Source organism: Pipra filicauda, unplaced genomic scaffold, assembly GCF_003945595.2.
Source record: "Pipra filicauda isolate LSUMZ 115617 unplaced genomic scaffold, ASM394559v2 scaffold405_size854913_pilon, whole genome shotgun sequence".
NCBI lineage: Eukaryota > Metazoa > Chordata > Aves > Passeriformes > Pipridae > Pipra > Pipra filicauda.
In genome coordinates, this window is record NW_024104538.1 from 350512 (window position 1) to 374369 (window position 23858).

Sequence of the window (23858 nt, forward strand, 5' to 3'; positions counted from 1 at the left end):
CCCACATGCCTGGGAAAACATTCCAGCTGGAAGGGGTTAGTGCAAAATGAAACAGGATGTGGACAAGATGCTGTTTCACTCCTGTTTTAGTTAAATCCAGTCAAAGTCTGGACACAGCAGGGGGCTGTGGGCTAGGAGCGTGTCTGTAAGAGACCTCTATGTCAGGCTTGATTCAAACCCTCTTTAGGCACAGCTGAGAGACTGGAAAACCACTTTCCAAATGGGGACTTACATGACAGATAGTTACATCCTGGGTGTGGATGTAATATATCATGCACAGAAAAGTACAGGGATTGTCTTTTGCCAGAGACTTATACAACCACATCTGTGGTTCCCAACTGTTTCCTCCCTGACCCCCCTGGGAGGGGTTTTCTATCCAAGAGTGTAAAAATTACAGATTCCCCCCAAACTGCAGTCTGAACTCTACCTAGAGAAACTTTTAGATTGTTCATTCCATAAATATCTCTTACAGGCTGTCTGACGTCAGAGGATTTGGAGAGAAAGGATGGTCTGAAAGTGTTCAGCAGTTCCAGTCTCACTACAGCAGCAGTGCCAGAGAGAGGAGCAGCACAAGCATTTCTGTGTGGATTACGGGACTGCAGAACAGAGAGGATCCACGCAGAGACACGGGTACTACAGTGTAAGTGCAGCCGCTGCAGGAAATCTTTTCAAGTTTTTGCTTGTTTGCAAGAACAAATCCCTGCAAGTATGGCTTTTTTTTATTTTCTTTTTTTTTTCCCCTTCTCTGAAATATCCTGAAGCCAGCTTGGCAGCATACAGATTCAGGTTTCGCTTGATTGCATCTCCCAAAGGTATGCAGGGGCTGACAGTGCAGGCATTTGCACTCTTCTGTCTGTGGATGGAGGTGATGGGATGAGAAAGGTCTAAGGAGAGAGAGGAGGGGAAGGTCATATCTTTGGAAGACTATGAAATTAACTGAAAATCAGCTAGTTCATGTTCTGGTAGCAGGAAAACAAAATCCCAAATAAGCCTTAGTCAAAACCCAACTTCCTTAGGCAACTCCACAATGTGGGATTTCTTTTTTAACTCTTAATACCCTGCCATACTGTGCAGCAAGAAGTTCATCTTTTCTTTTGAAGATGATGGGCAATATCCTGGCCCCGACAATGAAGTCCTATCCCACTCTGTGTGCCAGGCTGCTGAAAATAACACATCCTAACACAGGTATGAGGATTCACTTGACTAAATCTGACAAATTTAGTACCTTGAGCCTGTACTCACTCGATACTAAGGGCTTTCCAAAGAAACCACTGCTTCCACAGAGGAGAGGTATCTCTCACATCCAAGACCTAGCTGTAAAAAGGTAATACATGAATAAGTCAGCTACTACAAGGAGAATTTCCCTGTGTAAAACTTGCAGAGGTGCTGATACAGACACATGGTCCAAGTCCCAAGTAAAATTCTTAGTAATTTTTTTTTAACTTCGATAGTCCAGAGATTCCCAAACCTACTCTTTAAGTAGGTGTTGTTTTCAGTGGGGCATACAGCTGTATTTATTTCCAATTAAAATTCTGTGCTGCATTCATTTAATTAACCTTTCCTCCCCCACCTCACACCTGGATGTGCCTTCTTCATTCCTCAAGCAGAGATGGGAGCAGTTCTGGGGACAGCTGCCTCCACAGCTGTCATCTTCATTGGCATCCTCTGTAATGAGACCCATGACAGAAACAGCTTGCTTCCCCAAGTGTGTGGAACAGTTTGATGCCTCCTGTGTGAAGCTGACACACTTAGCAAGCACTTGTAACTGCAGAAAGCTCTTTGCCAGCAGGAGCGTTGTTGGCCCGTGCAATTGCTGGAAGGAGAGATGATGCCCTTCAGCATAAACACAAAGCTGGGCTGAGGAGCAGGAGCCATGTGAATTGCATAGTACAATGCACCATGCTGTTAGCAATTGGCTCCAGCCAACAAGCTGTCACAAGAAAGGCTGCAAGTCAAGGTTCCCTGCATTGAGCTGTTCTGATAATGGAGTAAGTCTGTGAATACTTTTCCTTTTGAGGGTGGCAGAGTGGTTGTTGGGTTGTTGGGGCAGGGAGAAGGAAGCAAAGGAGGAAAAGTGCGGACTGGGAGGAGGGAGTTTTACAAGGATCTCCACTGCAAAATTAAATTGAGCAAGTTTAGTTAGCTGTGCTGAAAGTAACTATAGGGTGATGTAACTACTGTGCTGGCTAATGTAATGGAGGCAGATGTTCAAGGTCTAATCCCCACTAAAAGATGCCATGCCATGCCATGCCAAGCATGAGCAGGAGGAAAAACAACTATACTGACTGCATGGTGTAATGCAGTCTCAAATGCACATCCTGCAGAGATATAATTTGGAAGTGAAGTCTCCAGATTTGGAAGATATTGTGTTGGGATCTGAGCTGCTTTACGGTGACATATTAGAATTCTTTTCCTCTCTGCAATTTATTTCTCGTCAGGTTTTGTTTCCAGTAGCCTAGCATCTCCTTTTAAAGAAGCTGCTTTATTTTCTTAACAATATTGACTGGAGATGTAAAACTAAAGAAAAATCCTTAAGGGATGTAGTAACTTGTTAGAAACCTATATGCCCCAATAAAAACTTGAGAGCTGTCACAACCAAGACAAGTGTCTGGGACCCACAGACACTTTTTATCTGGTTCAGCAGTTAGTCTGTCTGAAGTGCATTGGGCAATACAGGATGAATATATAGAAAACTGCTGAAAGCTGAGAGGGTGAGAAAAGAAGCTAAGGAGGAGATAATTCCATATTTGGGGTATTCTAATCTGACTGCTTCTCTTCTGTTTCATTAGTCTTCTCTCTGTCCTCCAGCTCAGCATCCCACTTGTAAGCAACAGTACCTGCAGGGGTTTGCAAGTCTGGAAATTCCTCGTGGGCTGTTGTGTTTCAACAGGAAAGTTGCACACTGAGTGGAAGGATGGGAGGAGAAATGGGGAAGGAGATATTGATCTGGCAGGAGATAAATTTAGTTCTAATGAGAATGCATGGGTTTTCTCTCAGGACCTCTCATCAGAGTTTGGACGAGGTTATACCAGTTGGGAAATTGCTGGTTCTACTACTGGTGGACACTGACCCTGGAAGCAAGAGAAACAAACACAATATGGACAAGGCAGACAGCTTTTCAGTGTTGGAGCTTATGACAGTCACAGTGCAACCCTGAGGTTTTAAAAGTCTATATTATGTGTTATGAAGTGTAGTCTCATGGTTTCACAGAGCTGAGTAAGCAAATTCCCTGGATATCCTAGTGGCTTTACAACACTGTATCACTTGTCTGCTGCTATCGCTGCTGTTTATTTTAGTTGTGCTCCATACGTGTAATTCTGTTCATCTTGAAATCAGTCACAGAAAGTTTTCTTGCAAAGTCCGTCCAGACATGGTGTGCACTGACTGTACTTCATTGGCAGGGAAGCTCAGCAAGAGCTGAACAGCATCTTGAAGGCATCTCCCACATAGTTTGGTTTTGCTCCATCTGCTTTAGTTGACATAAAATTCCCCCAGGGTCCAATGGAATCCCAGAAACCCATCCAGTCCCTCCAGGCCAGCCATCTGACTTAGAGATTGAGCAATCAGGGGACACTATTTCCTGACACTTAGGGGAAGGATGTGTGGGAGGTTTGGCTTTCAGCACTTTAATTGCTGTGAATTTTCAAACCTGGGTCAGTCCTATGGAGAACTGACCCTCTTTCCCTTCCCTGCCCCTGAAGCCCCCGGGCAAGCACAGCATGTTCCTAAATTAAAAGAAAGCTGACCTCTCTGATTTTCATTGGATGAAAGCGTTTACATGTATTTTCCCATGCTTTTTGTTTTGTTGGTTATTGACAGTGGTGTCTTGTGTGGCTTTTCCATTTACCAGTTGTTCTCCCTAATATCACACTCCTTTAAACTGAGGCATGTGCAGAAAACTGCTAGTTTTCAATATATATATTAACATGCAGTTGGTCTGATTAATTTCTCATATTTCTGCAATTCCACCTAACAGTGAAGTTACTTCTGTTTGTCACAACTCTGAGTCATTATCAGGCAGAGGATTTGTTATTTTCCAAGCTCTGTGTAGGTATTAAATTTCATGATGCTATGTAAATTAGTTAAATGGGATTTATTGGGTTGGATTCTCAGCCACTGAATATAGGTATGGAGGCTCCAGTGTAGCTATCACAAATATGTCCCAGCTGAGAATTTAGCCCAGCATCTTCATACTGATAGTAAGTGACTTGAGTGAGACACAGAGAGTGCAAGTCTTCTCTCATCTGTACTAGTCAAAGTTTTCTGTACCTCTGTATTGTTCAAGAAACTTATTTCATGCTTCAATTATAAATAAGTCGAAGTAACACCAGAATTTGGTCCAGAGAAACTGAGGCCCAAATTGTGCAAAGTAACCTGTAATTTTGGCTCTTTATTTTTAGTGTCTTTCAAGACACCAAGACACTCAAAAGTTGAGACAGCCAAAATTATAAGCTGTTTTTGAAATGCTGGCCGAGGGACTTGAGCAAATCTACACAGTGCATTTGATTCTTCTCACATACTTTTTACAGCAGTGTAACTCTCTGAAGGTCAGTAGAGCTACTGATGTTTTACAGCAGTAGAAGTCACAGAGGAATGTGTCCCATGTTGCCAGAAGCTCCCATGACCTCTGGTATGTCAGTCCTGTACTCATGTTCTGTTTTTCTTGACATGTCCAGAATGTACCCAGCTTTGATTTGCTGAGAACTACGTAGCCACATGCCCATGAACACATCACAGCCTGAGCAGTGCTATTGGTAGTATAGCCTCAAACTGTCTTAGTGCTGTGTGTTAAATGTGTACTTACTTGACAATGCTTAAACAGGCTTTTCCCTCCCTGAGGCTTTGCATCTGCTTTGTTTGCTGCCCAAAGTTTGTGCTCCATATTAGATTTATATTTTCAGTTTCCACATGGTATTTCAACACTTGAGATTTTGGTCTCTCTGGTGATCTCTATGGTGTCAGCTAATGTCTTCTAATAGTAGTTTTATAGACTTGGGACAACACGGAGTAACAAATCTGACCAGGAAAACTTGGGGGTTTTGGATTTAGTAAAAAAGTTATTCTGAGAGTATGGCAGGCTTATAAAAGTTATAAGGTTTCTCTGGAGTTACAAATTAAAGACCTAAGGTAGAAAGAAGGTAGAAATGGAGGAGATCAGAAGGCTTACTGGAATTCAAGGAGTGGGACCAGGAAATCAGAAGGATGTGTTTAGACTGCGTGAAAATGGAATTAGAGGTAACCTTGAGTAACTGAGAAAAACTTTGGCAGCCAGAGAGAAATGGGCTTCTTCCCTGAATAACAAGTGCTTACTGACTTCCCAGTAATAATCACTGAAGTTGGTATTTCTGCTCATGAACTTTTAAGTTCATATTTGCTTTTGCTGAAGAGTATTTTTCTCTTCGCTTTGTCCCAAGATGACTTAAATCCAGGCAACCTATGTGCCAGCCCAGCTCTTCTTTGAACTGGGGACAAAGCTGATTTGTGAGACCCAACAACTCTATTCTGTCTCCTTGGTATATTTCTTTTTTAAAGGAGGCATAAACAAGGACTCATTTTTACTGATATAGCTTTTATTATTCAAGGCAGTGAAGTGGCCTGATTTGGGGGGCTTTGCATTTTGTTTGCTGCTTGGAGGGGCAATGTTTTTAACTGTTTAAAGAATTGAATTACTGAGCTCTGAAGTCTTAAGAGATGGAAACTTTCACAGTCCCCTGTTCATCTTTAAATAATGTGGTCAGGCCAATTTAACTTCTTAAGATCTGATCTGAAGATGTGTTCTTGGGACATTTTCATAAACTAAATATACAAACACACACACACAAAGGAGAAGGAACATTTCGGCCAAGGAGTACAATCCAGGTTGGCTTTATTGTGAAGAAGTCATGCAAGAATACATTTCAGGAGTTTCATATCACATGTCAATATTCTCTTCTCCTAAGACAAAGCTGTGGGAAGAAATGAAAAATCTTGGAGGACAGGTCTGCTGGTAGCTATTAAACATGATAATCTGGCTGTACTCCCATCTCCAAGTCCTAAACAACTAAAAAGATTGAGGAGGGGTAGGATTAGACTATATATGGTATTTTTATATCCTTTCTCTAACCATCTGCAGCTGACCATTACTTGAAGATAGGGTAATGGTTTAGATGGACTTCTGACTCTTTTTAGTCACTTTTATATTCCTGTGGTCTTTGAGAAAGAAAACACTGTGAAGATCCTCTAATGTTTCAGCTATTCTGCAGGGTAGAAACAGTCATATATGTAAAATGTGGGCTGAAGAACCTGACCAGTTGCATCACAAACCTCTGGAAACTTATTCACATTTTGGAGTTAAGTATCAAGAATACATGTGAAGAAACTACACCTTTATTTTTAGTGTTGTCTCTGTCTTTTGGATATTAAAAAAAGGATCAGCATCTCTCCTTGTCCAGTGGTTGAAAAGTGGATTACAAGCAGTGACAATTTTTTTGTGGAAAAGATTTAATTTGCTAACCCCCTCCAGTTATTTTTTGGAAATGTTTTGTATTTTCTTTTGCATTTAAACATTTCTCTAAATCTAAACACTTTTTACAGGCTTACTCATTAATACTATGATTATTGCTGATATTTTCATAACTAACAAATATTTTGGTTCTTCCATTTTCCAGGAAAGCTCTGTGCTTTAAAAATAAAAAAAATAGGCTATTTTAAAATGTTTCATGCTGGTCTTGAAAAATCGTTAATCTCTTTGCACGCTCTTGGTCCTGTACTGACTGCCATCTGTTTTCTTTCAAACCTTCAGAAGGCTGTGACAGAAATACGTGGGAATTCCATGTTGTTCTGCATTAGCCTGCCAATTCTGCTCCTTTCCTTGTCAGGTCGAAGTGAACAACCTTTTCAAGAAGGAATGAAACAACTGTGGAACTGTACAAGCATCTTTGCTTCTGCTGATCTGTGCACAGAAGTTTCCTGGACTCTTCCAGAGGTGTAATGTGATTTCCCTCTAACATGAAGCTATTTTTTCCCCCAAGTATGTTACAACAGTCCAGTCCCTCTAAAAACATGTAATCAATAAATCATCGGCCTACAATACAGCAAATTCTGTACTTTCCACTGGTTTAAGATCAAACTCCAAATGCTGTGGGTATTTTATGACCATTAGGCGGATTGTTTCTGATAGGGCTGGGTCAATGTCAATGGACTGTTCCTATTCACCCAGTAGGAATTAAATGATCAGAATATTTTATTGTCTGCAATCATATACTATATAAACATGTGAGGATAAGTCACATATGTGTGGTACATAGAGTTAGCAATTTATTCTTTGCGTTCAGAGCTTTCCTTTGGAAAATTCCAGGCACTTTACCAATACTAATGGATTTAGCATTTTGGAAAACCAAGGCACAGCTTTTTAGATGCAAAGTTATCAGAGTCTGTACTATCATGTGAGTACTCACACTGCAGATAGGTTAGAGACCCATTTTTTTTCAGGTAACTTTATGTCCTCTCAAGTATTAATGTTGCAAAGCCATAGCAGTTAAACTAAAATATATGACATCTTTATTATTATGTTGCACTTAGCCTCCTGCCTGGTAGACAAGCCATATATTCACCAAAATCATATTTCTCCCAGAATGCAAGTGTATCACCCTACTACAGAGTGGATACTTCTCCCCTTTCTTACTTCCTCCCCCATATCTGTGTTTTTGCTTCCCAGAGCCTATAGTTACAAGTCCCGATTCTTCTTGCTCCTACTCTCCACCCTTCATTTAGGTTTTTGCCTGTACTGAGAATATGGAACTGAGGTACTGCTGATACTGATTGTAAGAGAACTACCCTACTAAGCCAAATGGGTTTATTTGTTAGATAAAACAGCACACATGTGTGGAGAGGGTTTGCCAGGATATCATTCTTCCTTACAAACGTTATCAGGAATGGAGCCATCCACTAGTGCAGACAGTCTTGGTTTTCTCACTGACTCACTGACCATTAGGCTGGGATGCCTGGACTGTGAGTACCTTGCTTAAATCCCTTTGGCAGAATCCTGACCCCTTCCAGGCAGGCGACCCCCATCAGCATCTGCACAACAGATGAAAGAAAGCAAGATCTTGACCAAACATGAGGGAACTTCAGTCCTTTGCTACTTTTGCAGCCGTGTATACAGCGGGAACCAATTAAACTGTTTCTAACTGAGTGCACAGAGAGACGGTTGGTTTTGTTCTCGCCTGTGCTCTGATCTGTCAGCATCCTCCTGCACTGTTATGCAGGGATAGAGTAATAACCATGCGAGGGCCCTGCCAGTATGAACTGTCTTCCAACTGTGCCCTACTGAGATATGAACTTGCCCTCATTGCTTGTTTCATACTTTTACTGCCCTGTGGGTCAGGCATCCCAATGAGTGAATCTCTCTGGCTCTGTTATAGAGGTCCTGAAATGTGTTGCCAATGACAGAAGTACAAAGCTTGACCTTAGCCTTTCATCATCAGCAGGATTCAGGCAGTCTGTGTGAATGTTATGAAGTCTTTGGCACTCACCATTACAAAGTTATAGGGAGAAAAACAGATGCATTTTCTGACTAGGTGAAATTTTCCTTGGGGGACCCATGAATTGTTTTCCAGCTGTGTCTGGGCTTATCTAGAATAGCTTCATGTACCTGCTGGGGGAGATGTGTTAAGCTATAAATGTCCTGCTATGCCGTTCATGACACATTTTATGTTTAATCAGAGGCAAAATTTAGCAAGCAACTACTCACTGCCTCATCCCCTGCTTATTTTCAGTGGTGATGTTTAGTATGTTCACATCTATTGGGACATCTCCAGGGACCCGTACTCTTTCTCATTTACACATCTGTTAGTGTGTAGCTAAGCTACTGTGAAATGGGAGCCTTATCTAAGAAAATACTAGCTGTAAATACAAGCTAGAGTTGACCTATCATAATATATTAACATTTTCATATGGTATCACTGTAGTTTTATTAAGAAACAGTATAAGAATGCCACTTCATGAGTTTGAGTGTGTGTTTTTCAATTACTGGCCTCGATTTCTTCAAGATATATCAACATACAATTCAGATTACATACATATCAATATTTTTTTCTCATTTTGACATATATCAGAAATATCTGTAGCTTTATTTATTTTTATCCACGGAGTGGACTAACTTATGATTTCTAGAATCAGAGGCCAGGGAGATGATATTATACTTCTGTAAAATGCAATATCTGATTTGTCACTGCCACCTGCTTTAAACTAAGTATGAAAATGGCTGGCTTACTTCAGACTGGAAAATTTATCTAATTGTTTCTCAGTGGTCACTTGAAAAGGCTCATGTTAATATGAGACAGTATTGGAATAAATGTGCTGTACAGTCTGCTGGACTACATGTCTATTACACAGTTGTTTGTGATTGTAGGGAACAGGACATGATGACCTTGTAGTCTTATACTGCCATGAATGCACATGACCCAGAACCCAACTGACCACCCTACAGGCTCTGGCGACATGTGGGAGTGCAGCAAATTAAAATGGAAGCACATGACAAAAAAGTCCTCTCTGTGTTTTGCCTTTTCTTTTCTTTCAGAGATGTTGCCTTAAGTCTTTGATCCAAACAGGCTGCTGAGGAAACATGTCTCTGAGCTATGATGAAACAACGCTAGGAAGGCTGTGTTCAATTCTGGGTACTTAATGCTAAGTGGTTACACAGTGAAGGGGAGAGATAGGCAAGTGTCATTTTTTCTTTGAGCCCTCATTGGTCATGGTCTCTTGGGATTCTTTAGCTCCTTCAGGAATAAACAATTCACAAAGGAGCTAGAGGGAGCTGGGCAGTTTGGTGCCAGACTGGGGGGCAACGCCTCCAGGGAAATGGGAAAAACTCTCTGACTTCCATTAGGAATTATTCTATTGTTAATCTTAAGCTTGCTTCTGATGGCTGACCCCTGACATTAACTTGGGGTTTGTGCTTTCCAGTGTGTTATCTATCTATCTATCTATCTATCTATCTATCTATTTACTTGCTTGTAAAGGAGTGGCCCAGGCTGCATGGATGTATAAGCTTTATTTTCTAGGTCTCCTGTTCCATCTCTGCGACCCTAAATTCATGAGCTCTCTAGGTTCCTATATTTGTTGCCTTTGGAATTTTAAAGCTTCTCACCAGAATTTTGGAGGCTTGTTTCTAGGGCTGGATTCTGCTATTTAATGTGGATCGTATGCACTGCATCTCGTCACACTAACAGGGTGGGGAATAATGAGCCCTGTAACCTCAGTGAAGCTCACGGAGAAATTCACTCACAGGTGTTGTAGAAGCAGTTTTCCCAGTTCTGTGGTACTTAGAAGCAGTCTAAAAAGTCTCCATGTAGAATAAGATGCCATGCTGGGTTTGTTTATCATCTCTGGGCTTCAGTGATATATGAGTGTCCCATGAAGCTTCAGAGTCACAGCAAATGTTGCACTGCTCCCAGGCAAATGCACTCAGGCTGGAGTTTGTTCATCGGTCACTGTGCATGGCTCTTGAAACACCAAGCTCACTTTTACATATTCACTGAGCAGAGACATAGTAATCACTGCATTATATTAGCGTCTGTGTATCTGACACACCCAGTGATTTGTTTGCAGACTTTCCCACAGCCTCAGAGTTGCCATTTCTTAGTTTGGGTCATTTTTACCATGGCTGTGTCAGATGTCATTTTCCCTGCAGATATTTTTGGGTGTAGCTGATTGCAGCAGGGAGAGAGGACAACACAAGTCTGCCTTTTGCAGCTCACCTGTGTTGTGTCATTAGAGAGCATTAAAGCAATCAGGCAGTTGGACTAGCTGATTATTGTGGGTGCCTTCCAACTGAACTGTTCTAATTCTGTTTCTCTTGCTTATGGGAGGTGTTTTCTCAGTTTGGTTTGGTTCACAGTTTTTTTACTAAGTACCTTCTATCCATATGTTTACATACGTTCATTTCTTTTGTCCTCCTTTCTTTAACTGGGAGAGGAGTGTCATAGTCATAGTCCCAAGGACCTAATATGGCCTAATTATACCTGACCACATTGAACCACTGGGCTACACAGGCCTTTTATTTTCTTACTGTCATTTAGAATCAGTAGGAGAATTTCTTTAGACTTCTACTTTATTTGGTTTGTCCGATGTGTCAAAAGTCTGTGTGGTTATATTTATTAGTATTTTCTGATTTTTTTTTTTACCTTGCTTGACCTGTGTCAGCTATTGGAAATTCTCTGCTGTAAAATATGTCAGAGATGACTAAACAGCCCCTTGTCCTGCTTGCTTTGCTAATTGTGCTGAGCCAAGCAGTATCTATTGGAAGGGCTTTGTCAACTCAAGGAAACTAATGAGTTGTAGGTAGGAGCTTCGTTGCTGGTTTGGCCAATAATTAATTACAGGCTGCAGACTTCACAGGTCCCAAAAGTTAAGCAAACTCCATCTTGCTTAATACTTGGATAAGATACCAAAGGCTATACAAAGCAGTGCTGATCATTTAGAGGTGTGTGTCAATTTTGATTCAGGTTTAAGACCAAAATCTGAGGAATTTGATATTATAAGATATCAGAGTTTCTTGTCTGTGTTCCACAGTGTTTTTGAGCACTAAACTAGTAATCTTTGAAGAAAGAATACAAGAGTTTGAACTATTAGAAAACATAACTTATGAAATAAAGTAACAGTTTGGGTCAGTACTTTATCTTGTTCAGTAATATGCATATTCTTATAATTAAAGGGACACAGTCTAATATGGCTTTGATTTCTAGTTTCTCTGTGTCTTATGGATGCTTGTTTCTGACTCAACACAGATGCTGTCCTCTTCCAAAAAAAATGTTAATATAGGTGGTCTCTTGGACTCCCCAGTTTTGTATCTGGGAGTTGTGTTATACTGCTACAATTACAAGACCACATTTACAAAAATATTTCTTATCTGTTGGTGCTACAGTTTTTGTGTTGAAAGTTTATATAATTTATGATGTGAACCAAAACACCTCTACTCAAACAGATTTTGGCTTTGACCTGTAGGGCTTTTTTTTTTCCCCAGAATTGGTGAGCATCCACATCACCGGTTGACTTCAAAAAGAGTTGTGGGTGCAAAGGCATTGTCACTTGACCAATGTCAGAGGGATGGTCAGCATCAGAGCTCCAAAGGGCAGGTTCTGCCTCCAAGTAAATAAACACACATGACAAACTGGCAGAAACTTCTCAGCTGTGGAGGCATCTTGTATAACTGCACCTTCAGAAATGAGTCTTGTCTTTCATAATAAGATTTAAACAGCTACCTTTTTATAATGATAATATGTATTGCCACCTGTGCAGTGACGGTAACTACCAAGGGAGTAGGAATTATTGTACATTACTGAAGGCATCTTTTTACACTGCAGTGATTGTTTTTAAAATATCACAGCTTAGGAATTGCTTGGAATGCTGCTCTTATGTTGACTTGGCACTGATCTACCTGGTTGCAAAGTATGAGCCAGTGCTTCTTCATTTTCTTTCCCACTTACCACGATTGGCTCTGTACCAGATATGGGTGAAGAATGCAGCAAGCCCTGCTCTTTTTCGTTGTTTTCTTTTTTTTTTTTTTTTTTTTTTTTTTTTTTTTTTTTTTTTTTTTTTTTAATGTATCCACTGCAATAAGTTTAAGGTTTCCTAGAAAACTCAACAGTTATAGAAAGCAGCATACTGGAGTGGCACCACAGCCTCATTCTTTCTTATAGTGTCAGCTGAATTGGCTAGGGCGTTCTGGCTGCACCTTTTCACAAAACCAGTAATTTCCCTGAGCTCTCATTAGCACACTCTGGTGATTGAGGTGCACCATGCTGAGCAAAACCTCCACATACTTCAGGAATAATGTAATGTAGTTTTTTGTCTGAGGTTTAAGCATGATTTGCCTAATGGTGATTTAGAACTGAAATAGAAGCAAGACTGGAGAAGTGGACTAAACATTTTTCTCATTTAGATGAGTTGAATAAACACTGGAGACTAAGATGAGCTTATGCAGTCTGAGTCAGGCATTATTATCTTCTTTTAGAGAGTACAGAGTCAGAAACATGAATTGGCTTGCCCATGACCGCACAGAAATGCACACCTAGTGTCAGCATTACAGTTTTGTTACTCAGAAGTACACAGATGTGCAACATGTATCGCACTTCTTCCCATCCCTAAGTGCCATAAAGACTGCTTGCAAGGAGACAGGAGCATACTTTTTATTACCTTGATGACTTTCATGAGTATGGTCTTTCTCTTTTATTGTGACTTTCTTTTTGGTATAAAAATCATTGTCAGTAAAGTAATGCATTTCAACATACACATTTTCATCATCACTGTAAAAATACAGTTCTTCAAGTCTGAAAATTTTTGTACATGTAGAACTCTCTATTGTTGACCCTCCTGGGTAAACCAGTACACACTGGTGGAAAGTGAGAGAGGACATATGAAGATTTTCAGAAGTGACTGAAAAAAATTTGCCTGGCCTTAGCAAATCACAACACTGAAAATGAGGACAATCAATTTAAATGAAACCAGTAAGTTCTAAAGGTTTAGAAAACTTCAGGTTGATGCTGAGGCTGAGACTTACTTCCTGTCTCTTGACAATTTATAAATGCCTTTGTCTCTCTCTAGATGTTGGGCATAACTGTTTGTGTCAACTTCCCTATGTCCCTGTGTAGAATCTGAAGGCCCTTTCCTTTAAAGCCTTTGGAATTTACATAACCCTGCAATTGTAGCAATGCAAAATGTGGCTCCGGTTACAATAACAAGGGTTTAGGGAGCGCAGGGAGAGATTGTAGCGGTAAAGGCATAAAAGCAAAACATAACAAAACTCTACATGTTGTTTTAATTTTCAGCAGCCACGTGAGAACTGTCCTGCAGTTCCTGTCTATAAATAAATCTCTGCCGTCATAGGAAGACAAAAACCAAAACAGTTCACATTCCTCCCAAATTTTCTTAAGGTTATAAAAAGTAAAGGAATAGTAAATATTTCAAAGGCAGAGTGTGTCTTTGCTAAGGAATGTCAAATTATTATTCAAGGGGGCTGATATTTGCATCAAGTGAAGAAATTTGGCATTAAATCTCTCTTTTCCTGCTCCATCTCCGCCAGCTCTTTTGAGAAAACCACCATATAGATAACGTGCCAGGCAATGCTTCTTAGAACTCCACACACTCACTGCTTTAGTGTCAGCTGGGCAGGAATTTTCTTTGAAATGAATGAGGATTGCACAGAAGCATGCCTGTTGCTTTTTGTCAGATGTTACATCCTGGTTGTCTTACATAGTATGTGAGGAAGGTGGAAACAAGGATCACTTCATTACACAGTGAGATGCTGTGGCACTGATAGATGCAGATGTGAATGCAGAATCAGACAATGCTCCATACCAAAAGTAATACTATAGAAATAAGCAGGCCTGCTTGATAAGTAAGATTATAGTTGTTACATGTAGCTGAACAAAGATTTGGTCACCTGTTAAAATCCAGTTTGTTCATCAGAATGAAAAAATGTTGCAATTGCAAGTGTCATAGAGTAAGCTACCTTAGATTTAGACTCAGGTATGAGAAGATGTAATGCCATGTGAATTGCATGGCTAAGGATTGCTCTTTAGGGAGCTGAAAGCCCCAAGGTAACCAGGACCATGTAAGGGTTTCTGTACATTGATGAGTTGAAAAGGTTTTGTAGAAATTCTTTCTAGGAAGGTAGAGGTCCAAGTCTACCATGTGTCAGTGTGGTGAAGTCCCAGGCAGCAAGATTGGAGACTGGAAAAGATATATCAACACCAGCAAACTGGGAAGGAAATGTGGTATGCAGGGAAACTGCTTTAAGTTGACCCTAAGCTGTGGTATTGCTTTAAATGGGCATGAGGTCTCCCAGAACAGAATATCTTTGCATTTCTGAGTGTTCCTTGGAAATCATAGAAAGGAAAAACTGCAGCAGAGGAGGAGCCTGATGTTGCTGTGAAATAGTTCTCCAATGATAGCATCTGCTTGACACTACCTCATTGTGGTGATGGACCGTAAGCTAATTGAGAGCTTGTGGATAATAAACCAGATCAATGCTTTGGTGGATGTCTGTTATATATCAGAAGTGTGAGTAGAGGACACCTTCTTTAGGCAACTCGAGGAGGCTCATAACCTCCTCAATGTCTACTGGAAGAGCAATAGAGCAGAGCACAAGAAACCCGGGAGGCTTCTGGAGTGATGACAGCTTCCTAACACAGATAATGGTTGAGCTGAAGACAGGAGTTGCTCTGGCATTTACAAAAAAGGAAGAATGGTTTGGGGGTGTGAAAATCAAGGGTAACTTTGGCTGCAGTGACCATGGGATGGTAGAGTTCAGGATCCTGAGAGGAGGGAGCAATACAAAAACCAGGATCACAACCATGGACTTCGGGAGAGTAGACTGTGGCCTGATCAGAGACCTCCTTGATGACCTGGATGATGGGACCAAGTGTACCCTCAGCAACTTTGAAGACAACATAAAGCTGGAAAGAAAGATTAATAGATAGATGGTCATACTGCTGTCTGGAGGCACCTCAATAGGAATCTCATAAAATTCAACAGAGTAAAATTGTCAGGTCCTTTTCCTGAGGAGGAAAAACCTCATGCATCAGTAAAGGCTGGGACCAACCCACTGGAAAAATGTTTTGTGCTAAAGGACCTGGAGTTCTGGTAGGCAACAATTTGAGTCTCAAATGTACCCTTGTGGCAAAGAAGGCCAGTGGCCTCTAGACTGTATTAAGAAGAACATTGCCAACAAGTTAAAACAGGTGATCCTTCCTCAGCTTTTGTGGACATATCTGGAGCATTGTGCCCAGTTCCACTGGGGTTCCACAGTGCAAAAGAGTGATGGACACACAGGAAGGAGTGCAGCAAAGGGCCACAAAAATGATTAAAGGGCTGGTATATCTGGCATATGAGAAGAGGCTGAGAGACCTGGGATTGCTTATCAATTTGTATGAATACTTAATGGTGGAGGGAGTAAAGAAGAGGGAGCCAGATGCTTTCCTATTGTGCCCAGTGGCAGGATGAGAGGTCATGGGCACAAGCTAAACCATAGGAAATTCCATTTAAACGTAAGAAAAAACTTTCAATGTGTGAGTGATCAGAAAACTGGAACAAGTTGCTCAGGGAGATTGTGGAGGCTTCGTATGTAGAGATACTCAAAGCCTGACTGGATGGGGCTCCAGGCAACCTCCTCTTGTTGAGCCCCCATTTGAGCACTGGGTTTGGAGCAGATGATTGCCAGAAGTCTTTTCCAACTTCAACTGTTCTGTGCTTTGTCATACCTTAATCTATTTTTTTCTCATGGCTGAGTCAAAGCAGCTAAGAACTGTGATCATAGCTAGCACATACTATTTTGGGTCAAGTGCTATTGGGATTTACTGTCCAACATCCTCTTAAAATAGGTCATGCTAGAACAAAAATCAGGAATTGTGGTGAAAGGTTTTTAGGGGGAAAGGGGAGTGGCAGAATTGCTTCCTGTGCTATATTCAATTTGAGGTTGGATAGAGGACTTCACTCTCTTATGTTTCTAATGTAGTATCTTTCACTAGTATCAAATTCTTACAGAGGACAAAAAATAAAAATAGAGAGTCTGAATTTGGCCAGTGTTGATAGACCTGTGTTAAAACTGATATTGCTACTTTGGTGGAAAATGGGGTTAATGAAGGGAAAACGAAGCCCTGTTTTTCTGTTATCCCCAAAAAACTACAGTGTCTATGAATAACCTTAAGGCACACATGGAGGAATTGACAATTCTAATGATGTTTCTCTTAAAACAGCTTAGTTAAATACCATGGGAAGCAAACAAGGAAAAGGTCGCTTTAATGGTATTTCCTAAAATGACAGTACAGCAGCATTTGTGGAATGTCCTGGAGCACAGTCATTTGGCTTTAATAAAAAATAATTAAAAAAACCCAACAACAAGAAAATTAGCTGAATGATAAAAGCAAATAATTCATAACAGATTTCCTCCTAAATCCTGGAAGTCATCTGTCTAGAGCAGCTGATAGAAAGAATACAAAGCCAATAGTTCTGTATCAGCTGAAAACCATCTTTTATATGTTAATCACACTCTGTGCAGAAAAAATTGTTTCTTTTTCTTTATCTCCATCAGCGATCACTTATGATCCCTATAGACAAGCTAGTGTGTAGAGTAACAAATCAACAATTTGTCTGCAATGCAGATGCAATCAATTTGAAGATATAGTGGTACATGTGAGATATTTATACTGGGTTTGATTGTAGAGTGTATTAAGAGCGCTGCTGAGTACTTCAGTAAAGAATCACAGAATCACAGATTATGCTGAGTTGGAAGGGACCCACGAGGATCATCGAGTCCAGCTCTTGGCCCTGCACAGAACCATCCCCAAGAGTCACACCATGTGCCTGAGAGTATCATCCAGATGCTTCTTGAAATCTGTCAGGCTTGGTGCTGTGACCACTGCCCTGGGGAGCCTGTTCCAGTGCCCAATAACTCTTTGGGTGAGGAACCTTTTTCTAATATCTGACCTAAACCTCCCCTGACACAACTTCAGCCCATTCCCATGGATCCTGTCACTGGTCACCACAGAGAAGAAATCAGAAGCCTTTAAATGTTTTCCTGCTGCTATATTCCCAAATAGTATCTACTACCTGCATCTTCTCTAGCTTAGTGTCAAGCATGTGCTTCAAATTATCCTGGTTTAAGACAAAGTTTCATCCAGACACTGGAAGACCAGTCCTTTATTGAAGTTAAAAGAGACCATACTGGAACCTCTGTAGATATTTCTTCTGTAATTTCTTTTGAAAGTCAAAAAACATTGAAGATGCCTTTTATATTGATAGAAAGCTAAAAGGACTTATTTATTGCAGTTGTTTCTCCAAAAGACCATCTCTTCAGTCAAATCAGCTGTACTAACTCATCTGAGGGAGGCTCTTCCTATATAGTGAGAATCTGAACTGAACAGAGACCTACAGAGAGATAAAGAAGGGCAAGTCAGAAACTACACAGATCATCCAAGTTAGTTCTGATTTGCGTGTAGGGAATAGGAGAAGAACAGAATTTTAGCTATCATTTCTTTTTTCTTAAGCAGGTATGATGTTACCTACATTCAACAGGCAAGAGGAATCTTCTGCCTATTGCAAAGTGGTGAGGTGGTTTTTCAACTTTAGAGTAAGGTTACAGCAAACAGAACCTCACTATCCCTCAGTTATGGACAAACAAGGTGTGTTTAGAAGCAACAGATATCCTAATGGCATAAAAATTGTAATCTTATACCCCATCTGTGTCTTTATCCCATCACCATTTCAACAGAATAGAACTTATATCTAGATCATGCTACAAGCGTTAGTCACACTGTTACTCAGTCTAAGTATATTAACTTGCTTTTGGTTGTAATTATAGTCTAAACTGGAGGCATTTCTTGTAAGTTAGTAAATAGGCTTATTGGAAATGGTAATTTAGTAATGTTCTTGATTTTATGCTCTATTTTTCATCTATCTTTCCTTATTCTATTCTTCATTCTTCCAGTGTGACCGACAATTAGAAGAAAACTTAATGTCAGCATCTTTCTCCTTGGTGCAATTTAGAATCCCTCAGTGTTTTAGTCTATTAAGAACTTGCGCATTCGATGTGTGCATGAAGGCTAATTACATCTAGTGTCTCATGATTTTCAGTGTCCTTTCTGTTTCTCTTGTAGTGCTTGCAACAATCATTTACAGAAACCTTTTCTTTCCATGATATTTTCACTTTACAGGATCTGAAATACAGTGAAGTCCTATTAACCAGTTCCCTACTGACTCCAACTCTGCAGCAGTATTTGCATGAGTGCAATGAGTGTAAAGTGTGGCTGAATTAAAGATAGTCATACTTCTGATGCACTGAGCAGTAAGTTTCCTGTAGTTGTCTTCATAGGCATGATACTCTCCCTCTGTCAATATCCTAAGTGCTTTCCACTACTGTTACAACCTCACAGACAACCAATACAGAAAATACAAGTGCTAAACTTTAGGTTCTGTTATGTGAAATGAAATATGATGTTTTGCTCACAGCTCTAGTTCTCTGGCTATGTATGAATATGTATTCAAGAGGAACAGATTTACTCCCCATAATTTTAAAACATTACCATTTTACATCTTTGAAGTCTTCTGGAAAACTGACTAATTCATTCTTGATTAGCTACATCCCTCTAGGTGACAAGTTTCTGCATGTGCAGCGGATTAGAAGCAAACAATGGTTCTAGGAGCCCAGTCTCTGTGCATGAACATCTTGCATAGAATCAGGGCCACTACCTAGTTAAATATGTGCTGTTCTCTTGGCACACACCAAGCCTCCCTCTGGCTCAGACTACCACGACAGAATTAAGCCTTGCAGAATCTGGGTGTGCCCCTCTTCAGTCAACTGCTTCACAGAGAAAGCAATGTATTTTGTGTCTCCAGAGCAACCCAGTCTTTCTGGTAATCCTACATATACTACTTAGCACCTCACTGGAGCATGGGTGCTCTGCATTCCCAGTAAACTGAACACTCTTGCCAAGTACAACAAAGATGGCTTACATCTTTTTTCTCTCCTGTCCTCACCCTTGCATTCAAGCAGATTTCCAAGAAAGCAATTCAGCATCCTTTGCATAGAAATAAGGAGCCACCTTTCCGTAGGAACATTGTCCCATTTCCAGGACTCCTAAGCTTACAGGAATGCCTGTAAAGAAGGTCAAGTGTTCTCCAGGAAAGTCTGTGTCACAAAATAGGACAGATTCAATGTGATGGAAGTTCTGTCTAAGAAAAATCAGGGCAGCTTAACAGTGGTGTAATGAAGGGAAGGGAAAAAACCTTGAAACAACACAGAAAAAAACCCCAAACCAAACCAAAACACCAAAGCCCCCAAAGCCAGAATAAAGAGTCTGGCCATCAAATACTGAAACTAAATGTCATTTGCAATTAATTGCTATAATAAGATAACTGCCTTCCTGTTTGATTTCAGCTTCTTACTAAGGGATCAGTGCTGATGATTAGTTTGCATGTAAACTTCAGAGAACATGAATAATCAGAGTTTAGCAAGCCACACCCACGGTAACTAATCCTTCTGGCTCTTCTGCAAAGAATACACAGTAAGCAAATGTTGTCCCCTGCCCAGCATCAGAGATGGAGCCAAGACTTGTTCCTCCAGGTACCTTTTTCCACTGAGATGCTACAAAGCACTTAGAAGCACGCAGAACTGGCAATATTGAAGTCATTTTTGAAGGAAGTGAGTTTCCTAGCTAGAATAGGAGCAGTGTGATAGCTCTGTCCCCAGTTCTGTAAAGAGGAGGATATTTAGCTGGAGCTCCATGCCTGCTAAGCAGCTGTTTCAGGATCCATTAGTAACCAATTATCATTTACAAAATCCCAAGGCTGTTTTAACTTGGCATCAGTTTTAACATACCTCCATCAGCTTATAAACCACAGAGTTAGAAGGGCAGTTCAAAAACTGACATTAGTTCTTCACTTTGGTTTTGTGCTAACCAGATGTCAACCAGAGTAAAGAACCTGGCCTAGACCCTGTGTCAGAATAAGAAGTGGAAGTACCCTTTCTCTTTCCCTTTGCCTTTCCCTGTATTGACATTGTTTTGATTTCCCTGGAAGTCACTGAGATCTCTGTGTTCGTGCCTTCAGATATCTGGGTTTGAGTTGGGCTGTTATCTGAAAACAGAGATACACTTTGAAGCTGTTTGAGAAATACTAAGCAAAACTAAAAGGAAAAATTAAACAATTCCTGTAAAAATGTCACTTTTTTTTTCTATTTTACCCTTCAGTTGAAGTAAAGCAGACTTTCACTTTCTAAAAGCTTTTAAGTGTCTCCTTTTTGAAGGGCAAATATCCTTCCTCTTTCCATAGCTGTTATCGAAGAGGCAGCAAATACTGGTTTTTTTCTTTCAGGCTGGCATGCTCCCTTGTCAGCAGACAACTTGTGCAGACCACTCACTAAATCTTAAGCAATACAGGGGTGAGTATTATAACGGGCTTGAGAAGCCAGTGAAAGAGAAGGAGCTGTAAACAGGGAAAACATAGGGAAATGGGTGAAAATTGAAATGTGCTGCCTCCAGGAAGGTCCAAACCAGCATCTTACATCTTATTATGATGGATACAGATTTTAATGTAGTTGTAGTTGATGTAAATTCTGTGGTGTGGGCCATTTTATAAAATGGAAACCAAATATTTTTATCTAACAACAATTGGTAGAATTAGTTTGATAGCTAGTACATTGACTTAAAGCATTGTCAGGAAATTATCTTCATGCTGTATGCCATAACTTTCATTAAGTGCACAATTCTTGCAGATCTGATAAGGTTTAGTTTCTAGGAACCAATTTATTTACCTTAAACATTTTTTTTAAATTGAGAAAATAAATTCACCAAAAATATATGTTTGTGCTGGGTTTGTAGAGGCAGCTAACTAAAACATATTTTTCCACAGTGTCAGAAATGCTGCAGAAAAAGAAAGACACCAGCAATAGATTCAAGCTAAGCTTAACAGCAATAAGTTCTGTCACAGTTTCACTCAAATATCTGTATGAATACTCATGTGTAAGTGCATACATGCATGCACAGGTATGTGCACGTATTATGATTCATCAAGTGCAAAACAATCTGGTGGCATTAACAGTCTTAGTGTTTAATTAATAATGAATGTTATTTCAGATGAGCATTGTCCAGATCCCTACTTTTTTAAAGTTCCAAGCAAGCTCTCAAAACCATGCATCAACACATTAAAGATGTTGGTTAGGATTGAAAAACTTTAATCGTAAACTTTAACCCTGAATTGGAACATAGTTCCATTTTTATTCATCTGGCAGTCAGTGGGAGTGGAATCCAGCCCTTAGATCTGATGGTGTGGTTTGAGCCAAAAGAGAATAATAATTTTAGAAAAATTATATTAACTAAATGAATGTACATGTATTTCTATTGTATTAGCTATATATGCTTCATTTCAGCCCCTCAGAAACAGGAGACAATTTCCTGTGGTTTGTTGATAAATAAGGATAGTGATGGTTCCAACACAGAGTTACATCCAATGTCAGTGTATAGTAACAATACTGCTCTACATGTCACACTCAAGAGATGCTGAAAATATTGTGTGGCATTTCAGAGACCAGGGGATATGTAGAAAAAAACTCTGTGGAGAGGGCATGAAAGTCTTGCTGGTTCTGTACCCTGTGGTGACCGAGCTGCAGACCCTGTGGCTGCACTTGGGTGGTGGTGTCAGGCAAGGCATGCAGCCAAGTGCACAGAGCCATGGTGTTTAATCTCATTGTCAGATGGAGCAGGCAGCCTGGCACTGTGTCTCCTCTCACAATGGGCTCTTTTGTTGTTAGATTAATATATCCATGTCCTTTTGTTTTGACGAGGGATCTAACAAAGAGTTTATATCTCCAGAGGTGGAGCAACATCTCGGAGAAGCTTTTGCTTCTGCCTTCTGAAGGGAATCTGCTTTTGAGCAGCAAATAATCTGTTTGGTTTTGTATGTCCCTTTCCCTTTTTGTCTTCACTCCTTACTATCCTAGGCCCTTATATACAGCTTTTTGGCTTTGACCTTGGTCTTCGCTACCTAAAAATGCTTGTCAAAATAGGCAGGTGATTTCTTTAATCATTTTATTCCTAAATTCAGAAGGAGCTGCCTTTGTAGGTGTGTTTGTGCTGTCTTGGAAAGTAGACCTTATGTGATACACTGTTCAGAAAGACAAATGCAGCTTTTTCTTTCTTGGTAACTTTGGCATGACTTCTGGCTTTTTTCTCCTCTGTAAGCTAAGACACCAAAATAGCTCCTATTAAATGTCCCTTCTTCTCCAAGGGGATTACTCTGCAGAATCAAACATTTTTTGCGAACTGCAACACTTCAGTTTTCACTAAGGTATCTCCAGTTCAGTATTTCATAATGAAACGCTGGCTTCTTTGTCAGCTTTCATCCCAAGCCATTACTAATGTAAGTAAAAATATGTAACACCAGAGTTTAATGTACCTTTTTTATTGGGGAAACAAAGTCACATAAAGAACCAGTGATTTAGCTAGTTGCATTTACTGATGACTAAATATCGAGGCATGCAGCAGAATCTGAATTCTATGTCCTTTATTTAATATACTACACATTTCTCCTACAGCCAGTAATAGAAACCAGGACTTGTGCTGTAACCATGAGACAATGCTCTGTCAATGGAACATCCAGATGCTGCAGTGAGAGGGGGCCAGCTTTCACATGGGATTATGAGGAGAGTAAGGAGCAACATACGTAAGGAACAGCAGATATTCATTTTTTATCTTAACATTTATGGTGATTAGATCATTCTTCTAGTGGCACAAACCTGTTTCCTGCTAGGCACTTTCTGGTGGTTTGCATGTTCTTGTTTTGTGTGTGCAGAGCAATGGAGCATCACTTTAGCTCCCCCCAGCCCCAGTTTCTCTCCATCATTGGTGTCTTTGCCATTCAATTCCCCATCCACTGCAGCACCTTACACTGTTGTCTCATAGACAGACTCTTCCTGTTTTGAACATATCCCAATAACCTTAGCTAAGGTATCGAATGGATGACCAGCTTTGTCTTCAAGATGGGTATTTTGTTAACTTTTAACTAATGGACAAGGGCTATTTACCTTGGTTACATTGTATCATAATAAATGGTTCACTGTGCTAAGGTGACAAGGGAGATAGCGTTGGACATGTGAGCCTGCCTAACCCTTGTCCCTTGGCCTGCTGCTGCAAGTTAGTTTCTAGGGCTGCATACAGTTCTCTGGCTCCAGAACCTTGGCTGGAGGAAGGGGAGAGATGGAAGAGAAGGAATCAGTTTATCCTTCCCAGGTCTCCTTTAAGTTCTTCTTTCCTCTTCCAATGAGCAGCTGAGAGTATAGAGGGGAGAAGGGGAGGATCAAGACAGTTAGGTGGAGCTCAAAAGTT

At 40.3% G+C, this 23858-nt stretch overlaps 1 protein-coding gene across 1 annotated transcript in view; it reads left to right on the forward strand.

Moving 5' to 3' along the window:
* The first annotated feature begins 567 nt into the window (after window positions 1–567).
* The window catches only part of DAAM2 (dishevelled associated activator of morphogenesis 2), a 201129-nt gene continuing 177838 nt past the window's right edge, over window positions 568–23858 (forward strand). The window contains exon 1 of the mRNA XM_039385331.1: window positions 568–640. The gene's annotated coding sequence lies outside the window, so the exon portion shown is untranslated. The remainder of the gene's footprint in view (window positions 641–23858) is intronic.